Source organism: Mobula birostris, chromosome 13, assembly GCF_030028105.1.
Source record: "Mobula birostris isolate sMobBir1 chromosome 13, sMobBir1.hap1, whole genome shotgun sequence".
Taxonomy (NCBI): domain Eukaryota; kingdom Metazoa; phylum Chordata; class Chondrichthyes; order Myliobatiformes; family Myliobatidae; genus Mobula; species Mobula birostris.
In genome coordinates, this window is record NC_092382.1 from 102310872 (window position 1) to 102319386 (window position 8515).

The following is an 8515-nucleotide window of genomic DNA, read 5'->3' on the forward strand; positions in this document are numbered from 1 at the left end:
CTCGGACCCTCAGGGACGGTCTTCAGAGGTTCAGGAGGTGGTAGCCGGGGTGAGATCAGAGAAATCCAAGGGGTCCCCAGGGGGCCGTATAGGGAGGAGAGAGGTGGCGGGTAACGGGTGCTATAACTGTGGGAGAGAGGGGCATTTCCGCCGGGAATGTGATTGGCCGGGAGTGTGCTACCGCTATGGGAAAGCTGGCCACTTGCGGAGGATTGTGAGAGACGAGATGCGCCAAGGGGGAAGGGTCCCCGGTCCACGAAGAAGGGAGAGGTGTCGGGAAACTTAGGAGAGGCTCAGTGAGGGAACGGACTGGAGTCTCGGGAGGAACACGTTCCCAGAAAACCTCTATGGAACCCCGGAACGAACAAGCCCAAATTCCGGATGGACTGGTGGGACCCCGTTCCAGCGTGTCCCTACGGCTAGAGGGAATCTTTGCGAAAGCCATCCTTGACACCGGGTCGCAGGTTACCTTACTGTACCGGTCGTTCTACAACAAATATCTGAAGCATTTGGCAGTAACTCCGTTTAACGAATTGGAGATTTGGGGCATAAGTGATGGTGATTACCCGTACGATGGGTACTTGTCAGTGAGACTGGAATTTTCGAAGGAAGACGTGGGAGTGTCAGAAGCCTTTGAGACGCTGGTGTTGGTCTGTCCTGACCGGGTGGAACCCGGTGGCGCTGCCCTACTGGTGGGAACTAACTGCCCTCTGGTGCGACGGCTCTTGGGAGCCTGTAAGCAGACGGGCGGGGGGGGGGACATTCTGGAGACCCTCCCGGTACATCCCGTGTTCCGAGCGGTGTACGAAGGAGTGAGTAACCCCCAGGGGCTGGATCCTGAGTACAAACGAGGGACGGTGTGGTGCACTCCGGCGAGGCCTAAGGTGATACGGCCAGGGGAGGCGGCATTCGTGATGGGGACCCCCAGATTCCCCAGATTACCGGCGGGCGAGGCCCTGCTGGTAGACGCCCCCCCCCACGACCTGGAAGAGGAGTCCCGGTTCCCGGCTGGGGCGCTGGTGAGACCTGAATTGCAGAGGCCCTCAGCTGTACAGGCACGTCGCATGGAGGTGATGGTAAGGAACATAACGGAGAGGGAGATCACCTTTAAGCGCGGGATGCCCCTTGCGCACTTGTTCCCGGTGACGGTGATGTCCAGCGCCCCCGTGAAGCCCACTGGAGGAAAACTATTGGGAAACGGGGCCTTTAATTTTAAAGACTCCCCTGTACAGTGGAAGAATAAGAGCAGGCTGGTGGAGAAGATGCTGAAGTTAGGGAAGTCTTTTCTCAGGGCGAGTTTGATGTGGGATGTTCCAAGAGCACTCGACACACTATCCGGGTGACAAATGACACCCCGTTTAGGGAGAGGTCGCGGCGGTTGGCCCCAGCAGATGTGGAAGATGTGCGGCAGTTGAAAGACGCAGGGATTATTGCGGAGTCCCGAAGCCCCGATGCGTCCCCCATAGTGGTGGCAAGGAAGAAAAATGGGAAGGTACGCATGTGCGTGGACTATAGGACCCTGAACCGGCGCACTCTCCCCGGCCAGTATACGGTCCCGAGGGTGGAATATGCATTGGCCTGTTTAAGTGGGGCGCAGTGGTCTAGTGTATTGTATTTGCGGAGTGGGTATTACCAGATTCTGATGAGTGACGCCGATAAACTGAAGACGGCCTTTATCTGCCCCCTGGGATTTTTCGAGATCGAACGAATGACCCGAGGCATATAGGGGGGCCCAGCCACCTTCCAGCGGCTCATGGAGCGGACAGTGGGGGCATGAACCTGTTGGAGGTGTTGGTGTACCTGGATGACCTGATAGTGTTTGGATCTACGTTGGAGGAACATGAGGAGCGGCTGCTGAAGGTGCTGAGTCGGCTGAAGGAGGAAGGGTTGAAACTTTCCCTGGATAAATGTCAGTTCTGTAAGACGTCGGTCAGCTATGTCGGGCACATAATCTTGCGCAATGGAGTGGGCGCTGATCCGCCAAAGATAGCCGCAGTGACCACCTGACCGAGACCCTAGAATGTGAGGGCCTTGTTCTCGTTTTTGGGGTTTTGTGGGTATTACTGGCGATTCGTGAAAGGACATGCGAAAATGAATCACCCATTTAACCAGCTATTGTGTGGTTATCCACCTGTGGGGAAAAAAAAGCAAGGGAGACCGTGGGCCGGAGGTAGAAGGATACTTGAACCCGGGGGAGCCTTTTTGATCCAGGTGGGATGTTCAATGTGAGGAGGCGTTCCAATCTCCGAAACGGGCGCTGGCACAGGCCCCGGTGTTGGCTTTTGCTGATCCCCGGAAGCCGTATGTTCTGCACACTGGTGCCAGTCACGCTGGTCTGGAGACTGTCCTGTACCAGGAACAGGGAAACGGATTGAGGCCGGTGGCGTTTGCCAGCCGGAGTTTTCGCCATCTGAGAGAAACTATCCTACTCACAAGCTGGAGTTCTTGGCGTTGAAATGGGCGGTGGTGGACAAGTTGAGTGACTATCTACAACGGGGTCCAGTTTGAGCTGAGAACTGACAACAACCCCCTCACTTATATGCTGACCTCGGCGAAGCTGGACGCTACTGGGCATCGGTGGGTAGCGGCCTGGTCTGCCTATGAGTTCAGCCTGAAGTACCGGCCGGGGAGTCGGAACATCGATGCGGATGCTCTATCTCGTCGGGCGCTCGCCGAGTCAGTCACGGCTGAGGAATGGGAGAGTGTCCCCGCCCCGGGAGTAAAGGCCATGTATCAAGTTGGGAGCGAAGGGGAAGTAGGAGCCCCGATAGGAACGGATCGGGGAGTGGATCGATTGGGGGTTGACGATGACGCGCTACCCACTGCTTACTGTAATTTGACTGCTCGGAGGAACAGGCAGCTGCCGGAGTTGAGCCCTCAGGAATCGGGAGCGGCTCTGCGTGATGACCCGAGCATTGGTACTAGTATTCTTCACCTCCCCGCCCCCTCATCGGGGACCTGTAAAACCGGTCCTTGACTAATTCATAGGTATTCTCTACCCCTAAGTGCCCGGAATCATCACGTAGTGCCTGGAGCACAGTCTTCCGATACTTCTCAGGTATGACCAGCTGCCAGCGCCGGGGGTGGTCCGGAGGCGACGTGACCCGGTACAAGACGTGGTTCTTCAGCTTCAACCGAGGCCACTCCTTCTGTAGTAGGAGAACCGAGGCATGCTTCGCCTTCTCCACCTGGCCCATATCGCCCTGCTAACCGCGTACCAGATAGTACCAATGCTCGGGTAATCACGCAGAGCGCTCCCGATTCCTGAGGGGCTCAACTCCGGCAGCTGCCTGTTCCTCCGAGCAGTCAAATTACAGTAAGCAGTGGGTAGCGCGTCATCGTCAACCCCCAATCGATCCACTCCCCGATAGGAACGGATCGGGGAGTGGATCGATTGGGGGGTTGACGATGACGCGCTACCACTGCTTACTGTAATTTGACTGCTCGGAGGAACAGGCAGCTGCCGGAGTTGAGCCCTCAGGAATCGGGAGCGGCTCTGCGTGATGACCCGAGCATTGGTACTATCTGGTACGCGGTTAGCAGGGCGATATGGGCCAGGTGGAGAAGGCGAAGCATGCCTCGGTTCTCCTACTACAGAAGGAGTGGCCTCGGTTGAAGCTGAAGAACCACGTCTTGTACCGGGTCACGTCGCCTCCGGACCACCCCCGGCGCTGGCAGCTGGTCATACCTGAGAAGTATCGGAAGACTGTGCTCCAGGCACTACGTGATGATTCCGGGCACTTAGGGGTAGAGAATACCTATGAATTAGTCAAGGACCGGTTTTACAGGTCCCCCGATGAGGGGGCGGGGAGGTGAAGAATACTGTAAGACCTGTAGTCGTTGCATCAGGAGGAAGACCTTGCCTGCGCAGGCGGCCTCCTCTGTCCCACTTGCAGAGTGCGAGACCCATGGACCTGGTGTGTATGAATGTCCTGTGTATGAGACAGACACTAGAAACACCGCTAAAGTCTTGGTCATCACGGATCTCTACGCTAGATATGCGCAGGGCTTTTTCTACTAAGGACCAGAAAGCGACTACAGTGGCGAAGATATTCTGGGAGAAGTACTTTGTTCATTATGGCCTTCCCCAGCGGATCCATAGTGATCAGGGACAGGACTTCGAGAGCAGGCTTATACATGAATTGCTGTATAAGCTTGGGGTTGAAAAGTCCAGGACCACCCCCTATTGCCCGCAGGGTGATCCTCAACCCGAGAGGTTTAAACTGACCCTGCTGACAAGCTCGGCACTTTGGAGATCGGACAGAAGAGTAAGTGGATTGAGCACATCGCCCATTTGGTTCACAATTACAATTGCACTCGCAATAACGCTACGGGGTACTCGCCTTATTATCTGATGTTCGGACGGGAAGTGAGGTTGCCCATTGGTCTATGTTTTGGGACTGAAGCGGGTGAATTATCTTCGAAGCCATATCTGAAGTATGTGTCCGGTATGAGGAGGGAGTTGAAAAGGGCGTACGAGTTGGCTGAGGCGGCGGTCACCAAGCAGAACCAGCGGAATAAGAGGAGGTATGATCAGAAAATGAAGTTCGCCCAACTATTGCCGGGAGATCGGGGTCTTATCCGGGATTTAGGACTACCTGGTAAGCACAAGTTGGCGGATGGATAGGCGGCCACTCCCTATGTGCTAGAGAACCAGATGCCGAATCTACGTGTTTACCGGGTGAGACCAGAGGATGGGAAGGGGCTTGTCAAGGTAGACCAAGAGCACGAATGGGAGTTTACGCCTAGTACGAGGACTCTGCGAGAGAAGAGTTCGCTGCGAAAGAGACGGGGCTGGTCCCCACCCCGGAAAGGGATACGTCATCAGAAGACGATGTTTCGCACGTGTGGCACCTGTTTCCGTTCGGTAATTCCCCGGTACCGGAAGAAGGGGCTCCTGGCCCTTCCCACACTGAGTAAGGTGAGAGGAGGGAGGGCGTTGAGGAGCAGCCTGAGATACAACCGGCACAAGGGGGAGAAAGGGTGAAACCAGAGCCCGAGGCAGACGGCTCACAGGAGCCGAGGAGTGCTAGTAAGGGTGAGGGTGAGGGTGAGTGTACGACAGGTAGGTTGGGCGTGTCACCTGCGGTATCTGAGCTGGAAGAGTCATCAGAGGAGGGGCAGAAGAGGTACGGAGGTCTCAGAGAAGTACGCACCCCCCGTAGAGGTTGACCAAAAGATCGCCAGGAGAACAGGGTGTGATCTCTACTGCCCTGGGAAGTTATGGCGCTGCTTTACGCACCTGCGTTGGGTTTTGTGTTTTGCAAGGAGCAATGTAAACTCTGTTAATGTCATGAGGGCATGACTTTTATTTGGGGAGGGGGGAGAGTGTAAGAGGTTTCTTCTTTTATGTTACTGCGTATGTTAATCAAAATGGCTTCCATGTTATGTTAATCTTTCATGTTACTAAGTATATTAATTAAAATGGCTTCCATCTTATGTTTAATGGTGATATTGTCTCTAGCTAGCACTTTGCTTGGGTTATAATATAGATAACAGGGTAAATGGACCAATCGGTGTCCATGCTATTCTTTCCTGGGGGGATATGGTGTCTCATATGGCTGGGAACCAGGAGGTTTTGGCGGGGAGCCGGAGGAGAGACCGTGAGGACGACGGACGTGCGGGAAAAGCTCAGGCTGATCACTCCGGGTTGTCCCAGGCTACGAGTCGGCGGGGTCAGAGTGGTTCCGAAGAGGTCCCCGAGCTCCAACGTGTGCACGAAGAAATTGAACGTTTCCGCCAAGAAATTGTGGGTGTCTGGCGCCTTCTCCATTCATTTTTGGTTTTGAACTATTAATCTCGCAGACTTAGTAATAGCTACAAAGTGTAATTGGTAAAACGTTCATTGTCTGCTGGCTGATGATTGATGTTGGAAGCTGAATCAGGTGGCAGTTTTACAGTAACCGACGTAACCGGGAGAGAAGGTGGGCGGCAGACGGGGTTTGCCCTAGATAAATACGAGCCAATATAGCTGAGCGTTATAATTATCTTTTAGTATTTTACAGAAATTTTACATCGTTCCGCTATGATGATGCTGCAAATGATCAGATCCCAGGGCGTATAATTCACAGATAATAAATGAGATCGTGATTCCTGTGGAACACATGCGATACAGATAGACAGGACATTTGGCACACAAATCTTCTTCAGTCAGGACACTGAGTGCAGTAGTCGGGAATCACTTTGCAGTTGAACAATTCAGCGTGGCCGCACTTGGGGTACGGTGTTCAGTTTCGGTTGCTCTGCAGTCGGAAAGATGCCACTGAGCTGCAAAGAGCGCAGAGGGAGATTTCCGAGGACGACGCCAGGACTCGAGGCACAGAGTTACGAACAAAGGTGGGGTAAGTCAGGACATTACTTCTTGGAGTTTAGGGGTGACCTTACAAACGTGCATATATAGGGTGAGTGCGCACAGTTTTTTTTTCCCCCCAGGGTCGCGGAATTGAGGATCAAAGGGCACAGGATGGAGACAAAAGCAGGTGAGAGAGAGGAGGGAGAGCGAGATATGGCTCGATAATATGGGAGAGAGAGGGAAGTGGGAGACAAAGCGACGCTGGAGGGATGGGGGAAAGAGAGATCGAGATTGGGAGAAAGGGTGCGATGGGGGAGGGGTGAGTTTTAGTAGAAGTGAGGGCAGGTAAGGATGAGTGAGACTTGTGGTGAGAGACCAGGGAGAAAGAGAGGGTTGCCACTTGATTCAAATCGTCCATACGGGCTACTGACAGAGATGCTGGATCTCCTCAGGAATATCCGGGTACAAAGGTGCAGCCGCCTCGCAGATGAAACGGTGCTGCTTACGATTGCAAGGGTAACCCACGCTGGACGATTTACATTCAATGCATTCGACCTTTCCAGACATCGTCACGTACAAGACATTAGAGGGCCGATTTCCTATCAAAAAGGGGGTGAACAATTTCAACAGAAAGCAAAATACAGCCAGCAGACAGCCCCGAGACTGTTCTCGAAATATTCCCACTACAGAGCTCTCCACGTCCCGGCGTCAGTCTCTAAACTAATCTCACATCACTGCGCTCTCTCCACGTCCCTGTGTCAGTCTCCAAGCTAATGCCACTACACCGCTACCGCAGACCGCACCCGTTCTCGCATACCTGTGAAGTCCGCAAACTAATACCACCAGTCGACTCTCTCCTGACAGGCCGATCTCAATCAGCAAACTAATCGTATTGACCCGCTCCTCCCCGAGACCTGCCTCCGCGCACACCAATGTCCGTCACCAAACCATTCGCACTGACTCCCAACAGATCTATGTCAGTCTCCCACACCACAAGACCCGGTCAGTCAATCCTCACCCGGCTTTACATTTTCCGATCCAGTATGTTCTGTATTCAGAGCGGTCAACGTTGGAAACAAAGGTCTGTGAAATTAAATTTATTTTATTCAGGTTCAGAAGGAGTTTCATTCTTCCCTGACCGCGGGAGACTGCGAAGGGACGGTGTGGAAGGATGTTCGCTCTGTGCCGAACACCGGGAGGTTGAGAAGGAACGAGACAGAGGGGACTTCACTCTGTGTCTGGATCCGGGAGTATGTGATGGAACGATGTGGAGGGAGCTTCACTCAGTATCTGAACCTCAGGGTATGTGTGAAGGGACGGTGCGGAGAAAGTTTCATTCGGGTGACTAAACCCAGGACTGTGTCATGGGAAAGTACGGTGGTAGATTCACTCTGTGTCCGACCCCGGGAATGTGTGATGAGACGGTGCGGAGGGAGATTCACTGTGTACCTGACCCCGGGGAGTGTGTGATGGGGACGGTGCGGAGGGAGATTCACTCTGTATTTGACCCAAGGAGTGTGTGATGGGACGGTACGGAGGGAGATTCACTCTGTGTCTGACCCCTGGAATGTGTGATAGGACGGTGTGGATGGAGATTCACTCAGTGTCTGACCCCGGGAGTGTGGATGGGACGGTGCGGAGGGAGATTTACTCTGTGTCCGACCCCGGAAGTGTGTGATGTTTCGATGTGGTAGGAGATTCTCTCTATTTCTGACCCCTGGAATGTGTGACGGGACGGTGTGGAGGGAGATTCACTCTGTGTCTGACTCCGAGTTTGTGATTGATGTGCATATATCTTCTCACAGTGTACACATAACCTCTTCCTCGGTTGAATTAATTTCAAGAAGTCTTGAATCAAAGTTTGAACATTGTTCTTTCGCTCCCTCGTAGGATGTTGCAGACGTGGATTTGAAATGACAACCTTCTTTATTTTTGACCCAAAACTTCGAATACGTTTGCTCTGGAAATCAGGAACAGGGAAAATGGATCTCGCTTCGCACAGTCCCATGGCACCCGCATGGGTTTTGACACAGAGTGAATCTCCCTCCACACCATCCCATCACACACTCCAGGGGTCAGACACAGGCTGAATCTCCCTCCATACCGTCCCATCACACACTCCTGGGGTCAGACACAGAGTGAATCTCCCTCCATCCCGTCCCGTCACACACTCCCAGGGTCAGATGCAGAGTGAATCTCCCTCCGTACCGTCCCATCACACAC